The sequence below is a fragment of the Anomalospiza imberbis genome, chromosome 1 (assembly GCF_031753505.1).
Source record: "Anomalospiza imberbis isolate Cuckoo-Finch-1a 21T00152 chromosome 1, ASM3175350v1, whole genome shotgun sequence".
Classification (NCBI taxonomy): Eukaryota; Metazoa; Chordata; class Aves; order Passeriformes; family Viduidae; genus Anomalospiza; species Anomalospiza imberbis.
In genome coordinates, this window is record NC_089681.1 from 13,074,467 (window position 1) to 13,089,232 (window position 14,766).

Here is a 14,766-nt window from a genome sequence, read left to right on the forward strand (position 1 = left end):
ACAATAGAGGACACAGTTCAGAGGGATTAATGAAGTTATTGTTTTGTACAGATGTGAAATCTATGAAAATCTTCCTAACGAGCCAAAATACCAATTAGTGACTTTCCTTTTCACTGGCTCCTCTTTTCCTTCCCTTCATTGTATATAATACTTTCCCATGTTCTCACCAATTTTTTGTCCTGGCAGAGCTAGAGAGAGGGTGGAGCACCCTCTGCAAGGAAGCATCCAACTGTGATATTGTGCGTACAACTCACTAATCAGCTGGTAGCACATAAACATTTAAGGTCACATCCAGTCCATGCATACATGACCTCAGAGCATTATCCAAAGCCTTTTCACTGACCCCAGGACATTGGCTGGTGAACTAAAGCATAATACGAGTACATAAACTTCTGCCACCCACCCTTTGGCCAAATTTGACTCCTCCAGGCATATTCTCTTACCCAAGTCTCACCCAAAAGTCTGGAAGCAAAGTGAAGAAACAGTGAAATTAAACTTACATCACGCAAAGCTGGTTCAGGTAATTTTCACTTGGATTTTCAGGAGGGAAAAATCAAGAGCTGTATTTGCTAACTAGATTGCTCTGCGTACTTTTACAAACAAAACCTCAACCAAACCGGTCATTTCATAGAACAATAGATAACACTGGCCAACAGGGCTTCTCTCTTGAGAAAAGAAGCACTGCCTAGATCAATCTTTTCTTACACTGTGGACACACAGGGTAGACAGGAACACGTGAGATCTTTAACCTTCCCTCCTGGACAACCACTGAAAAAAGGCACCAGGGACCTCAATTTATAATAAACAACTCCTTCATATTACACTGCATCTAACAATACACCACACACACTGCCGCTGCTGCTCTGAAATGTCATTATTGGTTACAAGCCCAAATCCCTCTGTGGGACCTGACCATCTGTTACAGAGATCAGGACACAGTTTGATGCACAGTGTTACCTACAGACAGGAAACCAAAACCAGTAACAGCAGGAAGAGGTGGTGCATAAACCATGCAGTGCCTACAAAGCAGGGATCTGCCATCTTGTTATTTCATTTCATCACCTTTTAGCAGCAAAGGGGAGATTCTTGCCCATATCCTCAAAAGGAGCCTGTGACATTGTACAAGATTTGCACCCAAGTAATGTCAGCATATTCATATCTCCAAGTTTTTCACTTTCCCAGGCTGTTATCCAAATCCTTGGATGCGCAACTGGTACTTTGAGAGGGCACATCCTCTTCCAGAGCTACCACAAACTCATGAAGCCAAGTGAGGTAGAAAAACACGTATGCAAGTTTCAGGCAAAATTCATGACTACTTCCTTCGGATCTTTGGGGAGGATGGAAAGGAGGCAATGGTACAGCTAAGCTTGTTGAATTACTGAGTTGCTTTCTATAGCTTAAACTGTGAATTTTAGAAGTGACTTTTTAGCAGTCATCTGTAACAGACTGGCAGATTTTGAAGACAAATAGGTAACATTAGAATAGGATAATTGCCAAGAAAATTACTCTTGGAAGAAGAAATGTTGACTTAACAGAGTTTCTTCATGGAAGAAACAAGAATTCAGATTTCCTTGACCACATTTTCAAGCATATCTCTATACAATTTTTCCAGTTCATCTAAAGCCAAAATTGCAAAACCAGAAAAGTGTTATCCAGTGCAAAGCCAAGATAATGAATGGGATGTGGAAATTTTTTGATGATTATGACACAGTAAATGTCAAATATGATGAAGTTTTACCATGACTAATTTGCATCACACAACATGAAAATAAAATATACAGTTGACTCATATGGAAGAAAGAAACAGTGTTTACCCCTCATTTTTGTTTCATCAGGTTTGAAATAATTCTGCTTTGTTCTTGGTCCATAACCAGCTGAACTCTGTTTTCAGCTGATTTGGGTTTTTGAATTCATTATTTTAATTGGACTTTAACATGTTAGAGTTCATTTCTCAGCTATGTTGCTGTATGTAAAAGCCATCACAGACTCCCTGATGGCGTATTTCTGAATAGACCTTCCCTAGGCAGGCTGCAAATGTGTATCAGCCCTCCAAAGGCTATGTGCTAGAAAACAGCACTCATTGGCCTGCTTTAGACATGCTGTGCATGGGTTTTGAAATATCTTTACTTCCTCTGTTTCAAATTTGCCCTTTCTAATCTTGCCCTTTCCTATAGTAAATGGCAAGACACGTTCAGAGTCCCTGCCAGCCAAGGAACCTGCCCTGACTTCCGCTACCACTACAGGACTCCAGCCTGTCACCCACCCCAGGAAATGCCTGTGAGGTTTAAAAACACAATCCACATCCCTCTGGCCGTGTCACAGGTTTCATTCACAGTCTGGCAGGGGAAGGGGGGTGGGGTTGAGCTGACAGAAACAACAAAGTATTGCTCACACTGAGCATGCACTTTATTCATACAGGCTGTCACACAAGGGGAAGAGTCCTTGCTTTACCTCAGTTCTGTTCACCTTACATTTTTTCTTTATTCTGTTTCTTTCTTCACAGTCATTCAATCAAATTATTAAAATATAAAATTGCAGAAAAATAAGGCAACAGTACTGGATGAATGCTTTCCATCCTACATGATGTATTCAACTCAAATAGCAGACATTAGAGGGGAATGACAAGTTTATTATCATTGTTTTACCTCACTGAACTCTTCTGAGTCTCCAAATTTAGTTAGATAATAAATATTTTATTTATCTGATGTCTGTCACCTGTGTGATATCCACTTTTTGTTCAAGTAGGTCAGCTCTTTTCAATTTTGATTTTTAATTCATAGAGTTACAGAATCACAGAATCATTTATATTGGAAAAGGCCTCTAAGATCACCCCCTCTGGCCATGGAGCAGCAGGAGGAGTAAGTGCTCCTGCTCTGTGTGCCCACTCTGACCCCACAACCCAAGAGGTCATGCATGTGGGTCCCCACGTGCAGCGCCATCCCACCACCCATCAGCTGGGTACAAACACACCTGGCAGGGTCTCACAGGAGGGTGTTGTGTCTGGGCAGGGCAGCACAGTGACACTGGAACTCCACAGCAGCATCAAACCACCTGCTGCTGCTGTTTCCTTTACGATGACTCTCCATACCAAAAGCTATTAATCCTTATTTCTTTTTGCACTGACTTCTCCTTTGTTAAAAAAAAACCAAACAAACAAAAAAAACCACCTCTTTGTATTTTCCTGGTTAATATTTTGTACACCAGACAATCAGCTTCCTCTTGAACACTATTGGGTTTGCCAGTTAAGATTTTGGTAACAGGAGGCTACAGGGGAGGCTTACATGAGGAGCTGCTAGAAGCTTCACACGTGTCCCACGGAGCACATGCCAGCTGGATCCAAGATGGCCCTGCCACTGGCCAAGTCCAAGTCCATCAGCAGCAGTGGTGCCACCTCTGGGGTAAGAAGGGGGAAAACATTCCTGCGCAATTGCAGCTAAAGAGTGGAGAACATGTGAGAGGAACAATTCTGCACGCACCAAGGTCAGCAAGGAAGGAGCAGGAGGAGGTGCTCTAGGTGCCAGAACAGAGATTCCTCTGCAGCCCATGGTGAGGCAGCTGTGCCCCTGCAGCCCATAAAGGTCCACAGGGGAACAGAGATCCACCTGCACCCCTTGGAGAACTCACACTGCAGGTGGATGCTCAAAGGAGGTTCTGATCCACTGGAAACCTGTGCTGAATCAGGGTCCTGGCAGGAGCTGTGGTGCTGTGGAGAGAGGAGTCATGTTGGAGCAGGTTTGCTGGCAGGACTTGTGACCCTGTGGGGATACCCATGCTGGAGCAGTTTGTGGAGAGCTGCTGTCCATGGGAAAGACTCATATTGGAGAAGCTTGTGGAGAGCTGTCTCCCATGGGGAAGACTCCAGACTGGAACAGGGAAAGAAATGACAAGTCCTTCCACTGAGGAGGAAGGAGCTGCAGAGACACCATGCGATAAATTGACCATTTTCCCCACCCACCCCTCTGCATCACTGGAGAGAAGATAGGGAAAATCATGAGCAAAGTGGAGCCTGGGAAGAAGGGAGATGGGGAGAAGGGGTTTTTAAGATTTGATTTTATTTTCTCAATACCCTACTCTGATTTGCCTGGCAAAAATTCAGTTCAATTCCCCAAGCCAGGTCTGTTTTGCCCATGATGGTAATTGCTGAGTGATCTGTCCCTGCCCTTATGTCAGCTCATGAGCCAATTGCTATATTTCCTGTCCCCTGTGCAGTGGGGGACGGGGGAGATAGAGGAACTTCAGTGGGCACTGGGTATCCAGCCAGAGTCAATCCACCACGTCAGTTTGGACAGTTGTGGGTGTCCCATTCACCTGTCACATCTACAAGCCCTTCTGCCTTAACAGCCAGGCTGTTATCCAGGCTGTTTCGCCAATGGCAGACCATAAGGCCATCCCTACAAGAAGACCTAAATTCAGAGGGAGTATATTGTATTACACATACTCTTCCCAAGGCACTGCTCAGGCTAAGAACATTGCTATCATCCTCTAAAACAGTCAGAAAGCATTTCTGTCACTTGGTCTCCAGCATAAGCTCAGATAGCAGGAACAAAAGACAATTACCATGAGATTTAATGCAACAGATGCAGTTTTAGAAGTATAGGAATATTTTTAACAAGAATAATCATTGGAACAGCTTACAAACTGGTTGTGCATTATCCATCTGTTCATATCAAGACAAGCTGCTATTCTTAGAAGACACTGTAGGTCAAACCAAAATTATAATGTAGGAAAATGAATTTTTAAAATTTTTGTTGCAGAAGTCAGATTAAAGGAGAATAAATACAGTTGTTATATGTTTACATTTTCCAAATATGTGCTATTTTGCACCTGTAATTTAAGTTAAATCATATTTGTAAGGAAAGGATCTGTGCCTTTTTTCTACCCTTCTGCACATATAAAAGACTGATAACTTGAGTTAATAAACCCAAAAGACCCCATTGAAGTCTGACTACATAGCCCCAGGTCAGCAATACTTTTTATACAGCCCTTCCCAGATGTGTCATGTTCACATGTGCTGTAGAATGCATGTTTCTGCCTAAGAAATCCCAGCTAAAATTATGGGAATGCTTATCATAACAGCAGTTTCCACCCCTGGGTAACTGACATTTTTAAATTCAGTCCTATCCTTTTAAGAGAAGCTTTTCCAAGACTTCAGAAAGTGCTGTCAGCCATAGGTGGGGGACTAAAAGGAAGTACTCTGTGATCTAAGTAGAAATGTTGAGGACAGCATGATGTCATTTATATAAGTATAAACCTGAGAAGTAAGATAGCACTCAACATTTTAAGAAAAAAACAAATGGAGCCACCTTCCTTTCCAGCCCCTTACTCAGCAGACTACATTTCTCTTAATCTGCTTATTGATGAATCTTTAACCTGGCTCCATTTCCTCCTGGCTGGCCCTGGTCAGGAGAGGCAGAGCTCTGAAGAATAGGTGAGAGTACTCAGACAGCTCTGTTTCTCCAGAATAAGTAGACAGAGCAGCCTGACTGGGACTTCTTGTTTGCTTTTTGTGGGTTTTATTTGTACTTTCAAGTTCTTCATTCCAGATGTGTCTGAAAGTGGAGGGGACAGTTTAGTCCCATTTAAGCCAAGTTCATGTGTGGTATCCTCTCCTACTTTCTCTTCTCAAAATGGGAAGACAGCCAAGGGACATCCAATCAGTAGGAAAATGATCTTCAGGGATGCTTGAGTGAGGACCCATCAAAGTAAAGAGCCAACACAGCTGGAAAAAATAGGAGACAGCAAGACCTCACTGAAAGCCAGATGTTCAGTGCACATTTTCCTTTCTAATTTTTTAATCAGAATTTTTTAACAACAACAGAAATACATCCTACTTTTTCTTAAAATAATGTCAGGAAAGGAGACTGCTTATGAGTTTAAGTTCATGTGTTTTATTGCCCTAATTCCTTTGAAAAAAGTTTAGACATAAAATTAATTGGAGAAGAAACATATGCTTCTTGGCTTGGCAATGCTCAGTGCAGTCAGTGTTGGATTTTTTCTTTCTGTGTACTTTCACAAGATGTCTGTTGGTTTTGAATTAGTTGCATTGTAGAGTTAAATTTATATGATGGGGTTTAATAGACAAAACAAAGACTCTTTACAAAAAATGTTTTCATGGAGATTTTGATGGAAGAAGAGATATAAAATAATGAGAAAGAGTGTAGCTGAAGAATAAGAAGTCTATAGGGAATGTTTCCCTGCACAGCTTAAAAGCTTGGTAAATCCAGCACTGAACTAATTTACAAGGGACTGTGACTGAAGCAATGCCAAGAGAAAGAAGAAGGGAGGATCAAATGTCAAAAATCCCCAAGTGCTATTGAAGAAGTCAGTTTAGGGGTAGAGTGGTAAAAGAACTTGGAATCAGAGATGCCTGGTTTGGGCCAGATGTCTCAATGTCTCTGTACAGGTGTGACTAACATGTCCCCTGATGCACAACAAACTTGAGAAGAAAGACTACTCAGCAGGGATTTTAGTGTTCAGCTCTTGGCTTTATTATTAACCTTTTCTGTGTGTACATCAAGTCCTGATCCTCCCTCCTTGTGTGAGCTCTCCTGGAAAGAGACTGTGTCCTGTCATGTTTGCAGCTACTCGACCACTGTGTTGATGAGAAATGTTTTCAGAAGCATGGCTAATCAGTTCTATTCAGAAAAAAATTGAGAAATTTCACAGTTTTTCAGTCAAGATGCAGACACATACTGGCACAACACTGGACATTCCTCATCTATATGGATGCCAGTAAGCTGCTTTTAATGAAAAATTACTAGTGGCCATAGTAACTGGGGACTGTAGAGGAAAGAGACAGTCTTGGTAACTGGGAAATATAATCTAAAATGAGCATATTTTGAATTTAGCTACAAGTCTGCTTAATCACAGAATGAATTATTAAAAAAAAGAAAAGCCAATTAGGATTTTTTCATAGAATCTGCTGATGTGGCCTCAAATTCTGTATAAACACAGTCATAACAAACATCACACAAAAAAGCTGGTTGAGAGTAAGAATCACAGATAAGAACTGAAATCAAATTAGGCAGCACAAAATGCATCATTTAGAAAGAGCTGAAGATGAGGAAATATGTAATATTTTTTATCAGTGGATGACAGTGAAATAGTGGGCCACTGCTGTGGAAAGGAGATGCAGCCCTAGAATGAATGGAGGAACTATTTTAGTCACACATAAGGGAGTATTAACAAAACTAAGCTGCTGAAGACGTCACCATTAGGAGACTAGAGGTATAGAATCATCAAGGTTGGAAGAGACCTTTGAGATCGTCCAATCCAACCATCAGCCCTGCACCAACACTAAAACCCCTAACTACTAAACCACATCACCCAGAACCAGATGCCTCTTAAACACTTCCAGGGATGGTCACTCCACCTTGTCCCTGGGCAGCCTATTCCAGTGCCTCACCAGCTGAACAATGAACATTTCTTTTATAATATCTAATCTGAATCTCCCCTGTCTTGCCTTAAGGCCATTTCCTCTGGTCCTCTCACTGCAGAAGTGACCAGCTCCCATCTCACTACAATCTCCTTTCAGAAGGTTGTAGAGAGCAATGAGGTTCCCCCTGAGCCTCTTCTCAAGACTTCTCAAGCCCAGCTCCCTCAGCCATAAGACACATTTTCTAAACCCCTCACAACCCTTTGCTGGACATGCTCCAGCACTTCAGTGTCCTAAACTATCATCCACCTATTTAGTCAATTTAAAGTATTTTTCACTAAATCTCTCTCTATTTAGAGAGAGATTTAATGAAAAACAAAAGGAAGTGGGAAATTTAGGGATATAAGGAATATACAGCTTGGACACCAAATGACAGCTAAAGAGTTTAAGAGGTTTGCCCTTGTAAATGAAAAGCCCAATTAACCAAATAACCCAATTAACACACACCACACAAACACTGTGTGAAAAGACCTACTGTATTAAAAGCAGTGTCATTTTAAGAACAATGGCATAAAGACTAGTGGAGAACTGGCAGCCAGAAATTAGAAACCAGAAGAAATAAAAGTTAGACAGTTCCCAACTGTTAGAAAAAGGAATTTCTAGCAAGCAATTAGGTCATGGTAAAAATAAAAATTAAAATTATTATACATACATCATCTGCTTTTAAGATAGAATCCATTGCATTTATCAAATGGAATTAGGATGACAAGGCCCAGAGAAGAAAACCCAGGGGAACCCACCCCAGACTATTTTTCAGCTTCCCACCACAGCTTCTTTTGTCTTTGAGGAAATGTTCCACTATCTTGTTATCTTCAAATCATATCCAACCCTTAAATTATCATTGGCTTCCTTTCAGTATTTTTATAGCCCTTTCCTCAAGCTATACAATTACCATTCCAATTTGTCCACCTTGAGATTCTCACAGTCCTCCTACTCTGGCTGAACATTTCCAACTTCAACCCCACCACCCTTTAACCCCTTCACCAACAAGAAGGAGCCACTCAGCCCTTCCCCTGAGATCTGTATCCTGGCTGAGGTTTTTTCCCCATCAGCAACTCTCGGACTAAGTTCAGATTTCCCTGAAGAATCATTCACCCATTCAACACTTCCAATCTCTCTTAGGCAATCCAGCTCCTCTGAAAGGCTTTTTTTTTCCTGTGAGGATGGCAGACCTTTTAAAGGCTTCAAGTCCTGAAGCCTTGAAGGTTTCTTCTACTTCAAAAACCCATATTTTCTTTAGGAATAAATTCTTTCCGAAGACTACAATTTTTTTTCCTCAAAAGACACTCCCAAAACAAGCAGTTTTGGATTTTCATGCATCCTTCCATAACACAGGGAATGGGAATCATTGGTGTGGGACACCTCCACTAACTTGAGAGAATCAGTATCTTTTTATGGTACATTAACTAGTTCATTTTATGTGAATGTTTCATTTAATGTTTACTGAACAATATTCTTCTTGTTTCAGCCTCTGAAAATTAAAATTTGAGGTAGATGTGATACAGAATTACAAAAAATATTTTATCCCTCATCTCTTGATAAATACCTCTGGCAGATTATAAGTGGCAATCCTGCTAGAAAGAGTGATATGGTTATACTTAGAGTTTGGATTGTAATTATTTTAATTAAGTTATTTGTAGTCAGTGAAGTCCTGTTTTCTAGTCTAGGGTAGCACAAGTTTAGAGAGCTTCTTTTATACATGCACTAAGCTGTGTACAGTACAGTGTTACAAGAATTCTGAGATTTTGCCTCCCAAAAAGCATTGTACATGGTGGATACTGTGAGATTCCAGGCAAAAAAACAAAAAAACAAACAAAAAAAAAAAAAAGACATGAAAAAATAGAAATTGTGCTGGGAAAAAATCTGGGGAAGACCAATGATTCTGCTCTGCTCTCTCCTGCCTGGAGAAATAGCCAGATTGTCCAAGGACTGATTGCAGATCCAATAGCAAATGGAGAGTTTGCACAGATCATGGTTTCACATCCTCTGTACTGCACATGCAATTTTGTAGATATTTTTCAGAAGTCTTCAGCATCTCCTTGCATAGCTCAGCCCTCTAGACAGACATTTTATGACATGAAAATAATTGACATCTTTACAAAGACTGATTTTGGTCTCAGAATCAATGTTTCCAGCCAATTGCTCCAAACCTTGTTTCTTGAAAACCTCTCAATCTTATTAGTACTACTGCCTTTTCATTACACCTGGGTCACCAGAGCTGTGATTTCATGTAGTGCTGTTACTCCTCTGTGCTGTTTTTAAACTTTGTGTTTTAGTGAAAAGCATGTGCCTCACTCAGTGAAAAGCTAATTATTCCCTGGAGTAAGAGAAATGACAGAAAAGAAAGAACAATATAAAAGCATCAGGTCCACATCAGTAGGTGGGGAATGGCACAGGGACCCTTTGTGTCATCCTAAGTAGACTGGAACTTTGGGAAAGCCACCTCATGTCTCTGGAGTTTAGTGTTTCTAGAAACATTTGTTTTCCACAGAAAATAAACATAATGTTACTCATAATGAAACTACATTTTCATGACCCATTAGAGGAAAAGAAGTGTTGTATAAGAGATTATGATGTACAGGTGTAAAAACTGAAAAATACGTTCATATTTTATTGGTATAACCAATGTAAAATCAACCATCCTTACACTACTTTGTAAAATATGGGACAATAAGGACTTTATTTCTTGCTTATGTGGCCAGTATAAGGCTTAGACTTACTGTTTTAAGGAGAAAATAAAACTTCCCATCAAGGGGATAGGATGAAAAGGGGTATGAGAAGGGAAGGGAATCAGTGGAGCCTTTAGCAAATATGACAGATTTTCTAGAGATAAGTAGATTATGCAGGTGAAAGAGAGAGAAACAAACCATCTGTCTGACCTATCACAAGTGTTTTCTAGAGTGCCTACCATTTTTCTTCACTGGAAGATAAGCAAAAAAACATAAATCTCTGCTGATAAATCTCTCTTGTGTAGAGTGGGTTCCAACCCTTGCAGGATTTGAAATTTCAGGATTGTATAATTCAAGCACTTTACCAGACAGTCTCAACTATATAGCTCATGTAAATCGTTATCAGATATAAAGCCCCATTGAAGATATCAATAATTCTGTGCAATAAATGCACACACCTGACTTACTGGTATAGTATCAGTTTTCATGACCAGGGCAGTCCTAGCTCCTCCAACCATCCTGTATAACTCTGAAAGCTCAGACTGGCTTTTCCTACACCTCAGTTAGCTTCTAAACCTGTTTTACTTTATTTTTTCTTAATTAAAAAAAAACACACACAAGCAAACAAAAAAGAAAATCAACCAAGCAACCAAACAACAAAAATAACCCAAAAAACCACCAACCAATAAAAAAAAAAAAACCCAAACAAACAAAAAAAGCCCCAGCTCACACAAACAAACAGATTCCTAATATGCTTTCACAAATCTCAATGCTCTGTGGGATTTCTGAGATGACTGATGGATTCCCATATTATCAGGTCTAGCAATGAACCATTTCTTCAATAATCCAACATATTCATACACTAGCATCCTAATAATCAGGCCAGTTTGGCACTAAGGGATCACAATATACCTCCAAATAGATTTCAATGGTATAGAGATTTTTACTGTGGAAAATATGTCAGTGGTGTCCTTTAAATAACAAAATATTTTAGTGTAGACAGGATGTTTTGGTTTGAAAGCAAAACCAGTGAGAGACTCCAAGTCAGAAATGCAATTTATTGAGAAAAGGGAAAATAAACAAAATACATGCAATAATACAAAAGGAAAACTACTGACAGAGTCAGAATACAACCTGATACCCTTTCAGTCAGGGTGTTGGTAGCAGTCCAAATTGGAGTGGCTGCAGTCCTCCTGGAGTAGCAGATGTGGTTCAGTTGGAGCAGTGATCCTGTAGAAGGGTGTAGTCTTCCTCTGAAGGTCCAGTGGAAAACTCCAGCTGTTTCCTCTTGGGAATCTGTGGGAAGGCTGACTGCTCTGTCCCAAAACCCAGATTATATCCAGGTGGGAATGCTTAGCTCCTCCCCCCTGGGCGGAGCATCTCACAATGGGCTGATGTCATTCTGAGTCATGGGGTGGGTCCTTAATCACCTGTTAAACAGAAAAGGCTCCTGGAGGGAGTTATCTCTGAGTCATGTGGCAAGACATTGATGGGCCCATTAACAGGAGATAAGGAAAACTGCCCAAAAGACAACTGCTACACAGATGGCAATAGAAAACATCTTGCTTCTCAATCTGGGACACAGGATAAATATTTTCATCCTTCTAAAGCTACATGTAGTGCAATGTAGTGTATGTGGGTAGTGCAATATTTCCAAAGTGCAAAATCCTGAGTCACTGCATGGAGCACATCCCCATGGATTGGCTCACTCATCCTGCTATAAAGGTCTCCCTTCCAGTAGTGAAAGTTGTCACTTACCATGCAGATTTGTCTCTCTTCAGTGTGATCACACAAATGCCATGTGAGTCCATCACTTGATTGCCTGGAATCTCTGGCAAGAACTACTGGTGATTCCCTTAGAAACCTCTCCTTGGATGGGTAAGTGACCATAAATGGTGAAAGAGAGGGCAAAGACAGATTTTTCTTTCAACAGCAGTGCTTCCTGGCACATGTTTCAGTATGGTAATGGTAACATACTGTAAGCAGAGACTGCACTGCTCTGCTGAAAAAAATTGCTCAGGCAAACAGCATGCTTAGTATTTGAATATCAGTTTCTTCCATAAACTGAGTTCAGCAAATCTGTACAAGATCCGAGGTGCTTTGCTGTCCATGATGGAGCTGAGGCACAACTGAACTGCAAGGACTATTTCACAGAATTCCTGCCCAACAGCTAGGACCTTAAACCTTCCCTGGAAAGCTTTATTGTGCTGAAAGTTATACTGAGGCACATTCCCAGAGATGCCTTGGTGAGGAGGTTACACAAACTCACCAGACTCCCAAATCCCTGTAATTTTCAGACTTTGCATCCTGCCCACCAGGATGTTCATCTTTGCACACATGAGGTGTCAGGAAATCCTACACAATGTTTTACCACATTGCCATATAGATCTGTGTTCCTATTCTCAGGAGACAAGAGCAGTTCTTTCACCACAGGAGTGTAAAAATCAACAATTATTGTCTGCAAGTGTTCATGCTGCCAAGGAATGGCTAATTACCTTTAACTGCCAGCAGCAGCTCAGCTGAGCCTGCTGGTGTCACCAAAATTTATATTAAGAGTTAATCATTGTAGCTGAGTTTTGCCCTCTGCTACCCTGGAGCAGCCAAGGTCTTCCAGTAATTATACTTGACCTGAGCTGTTTTTTCATTTAAACATGCAGATGTGGGGAAAATTGTATGAAGATACATGAGTCAAAAGAGGGTAACACTTTCAAAATCTGGAAAGAAAACTTAAGCCTTTGGTGCAGGACTGTAAAGTCCATTGCCAAAGCAACAGTGATGTAGCAGTGCTGAGGTTGTCATGTGCAAATCCCTTTATGAATCTGGATATTTGTGCCTAAGATTTGTCCATAAACTATAAAATAGGATATTCCTCTGTAAAAGGTAGAGAAGTCTGAGGTCTCCCCTTACTCTATGCAAATTATGCTCTAGTCCTTGCAAAAAGGGTATCTCTTTCAGGCAATCTGGTGTCAATGAACAAAATGTTTCATCATCCAAAGAAGAAAATCATATGTGGATCATAATTAAGTAAAAATAGTCATTTACTGCATTAGACCAATTCAGAGGTTACCACTTATAATTTTAAACTACAATTATCAATTTATAATGGAAAGTGAAGTATGTCTAAGTTACCACATGGGAGTATCTCTTTCACAGAGGACCCATTTTTATAATTATTTTAATATGCAATAATGAAACATGACTATAGTAAAAGATTCACCATAGTAGAATATATATGCACAGCACTTCACAAATGGCATTTTAACTCCATAATTTTCCTTGTTCTTCTTGATGTCTATTGGATCATATGCAGGGGACAATTTTGAATAAAATTACTAATGAGGAAAAAAATTTGTCCTGGGAGTTATTTTGGCTAATATTTGAACGAGCCATAAGGATAAGTTTGCCCTTATTTCCTAAGGAAAGTTTTAGTAGGTCATGATAATGAGGTTCATTACTGCAGGATTCATTTGTGCACAGGGGGTCTCACATGCCCCAAATCTAGCTGAGATCCTAACTGGACTACGTGCACATATCAAGTTTCAGAAATCTCCACAAAAAAGGGAATTTCCTTTACCCTTGAATTTTTTTTCCTCTACAACCTGCTCAGACTTCCAGTCCTCCAGGCTTCTTGATTTTTGGCCTGGACTCACTTCCTGCCTGCCTCTGGTTTCAAATTTAAAAGCTATAAGTATGATTTTCAGCTTCTGCCTGTGTTGAATGTCACCATCGTTTTCCCCATCCCTTGTCTGTAAAAGATTCTATACTTGCTGGGTCTGACTTCTACATTTTCTATTGGGAGAGCTTCTATCCCAGCAGGAATGCTGGTGCAGAAATAACCTAACATTGCTAACACTGGTGTTTAGCTCTGTATTTGACTAAACAGCTCAGTGATGGTTATTTCTGTCAGCATGAAATCACTTTGGAAAAGCCCATTAATACTAATAAAGACTTCCTGTAGATTCAGCGGCCCATGATATAATTACTACAATTAAAGGGTATGAAATCTCTTACTTAAAGCTAAACTAGAAACCAGGAAATTTTCTAAATGATCACTTATTCTCTCTCAAATCTGATGGGGATAGGGGGGCTTTATCAAGTATTCATTGATAGATATTTTTTCCTGTATTTGGAGTCTAACTGCAGGTTCTCTTGATTTTTTTTTTCTGGACTACTGTGCAATCAATTAGTCTTGACATAGGACGAAGCAGTGAATTGCACTGTGCTATGAAACATGCCAGTGATAACTGCACTCCATGTTGTGTTTTCAAGGAAATTTACCCTTTCAAATGCTTTCCTGAAAAAAAACAACGATAGAAAACACAATAAAGACTCATTTGAAAAAGGGATGCAAATAACTGTGGTCACTTAAGTTTCTTTATTATCCCAAGCTAATTCCCCAGAGGCATTTTCACAAAAGAATCAACAGACACAATTCATGAACGTGCAACCACAGAACCACAACTGTATCAGAACTTTGAGAGCATCAATCTCTCTGAGTCAGGACAAAGCAGGCCTGGAGGAGCACCAAGAACACAACCTTTATTCATGACCAGAGATGACTTTTCTCCTTTTCTCTTGATTTTAATTCTTTCGATGAAAAAGGCTGTAAAAATTCAACACTTAAACAGAATTTTGGGAAAAGCTGTTCTTACCTTTTTTCTT

The 14,766-nt window shown here is 40.2% G+C and overlaps 1 long non-coding RNA gene across 1 annotated transcript; it reads right to left on the bottom strand.

Moving 5' to 3' along the window:
* Nucleotides 1-5,490: 5,490 nt before the first annotated feature.
* LOC137475500 (uncharacterized) lies at nucleotides 5,491-12,574 on the bottom strand. Its single transcript, XR_010999936.1, has 2 exons — nucleotides 12,374-12,574; nucleotides 5,491-5,719 (listed from the first exon to the last, which is right to left on the bottom strand). It is a non-coding gene; the product is annotated as an uncharacterized lncRNA (long non-coding RNA).
* Nucleotides 12,575-14,766: the final 2,192 nt, after the last annotated feature.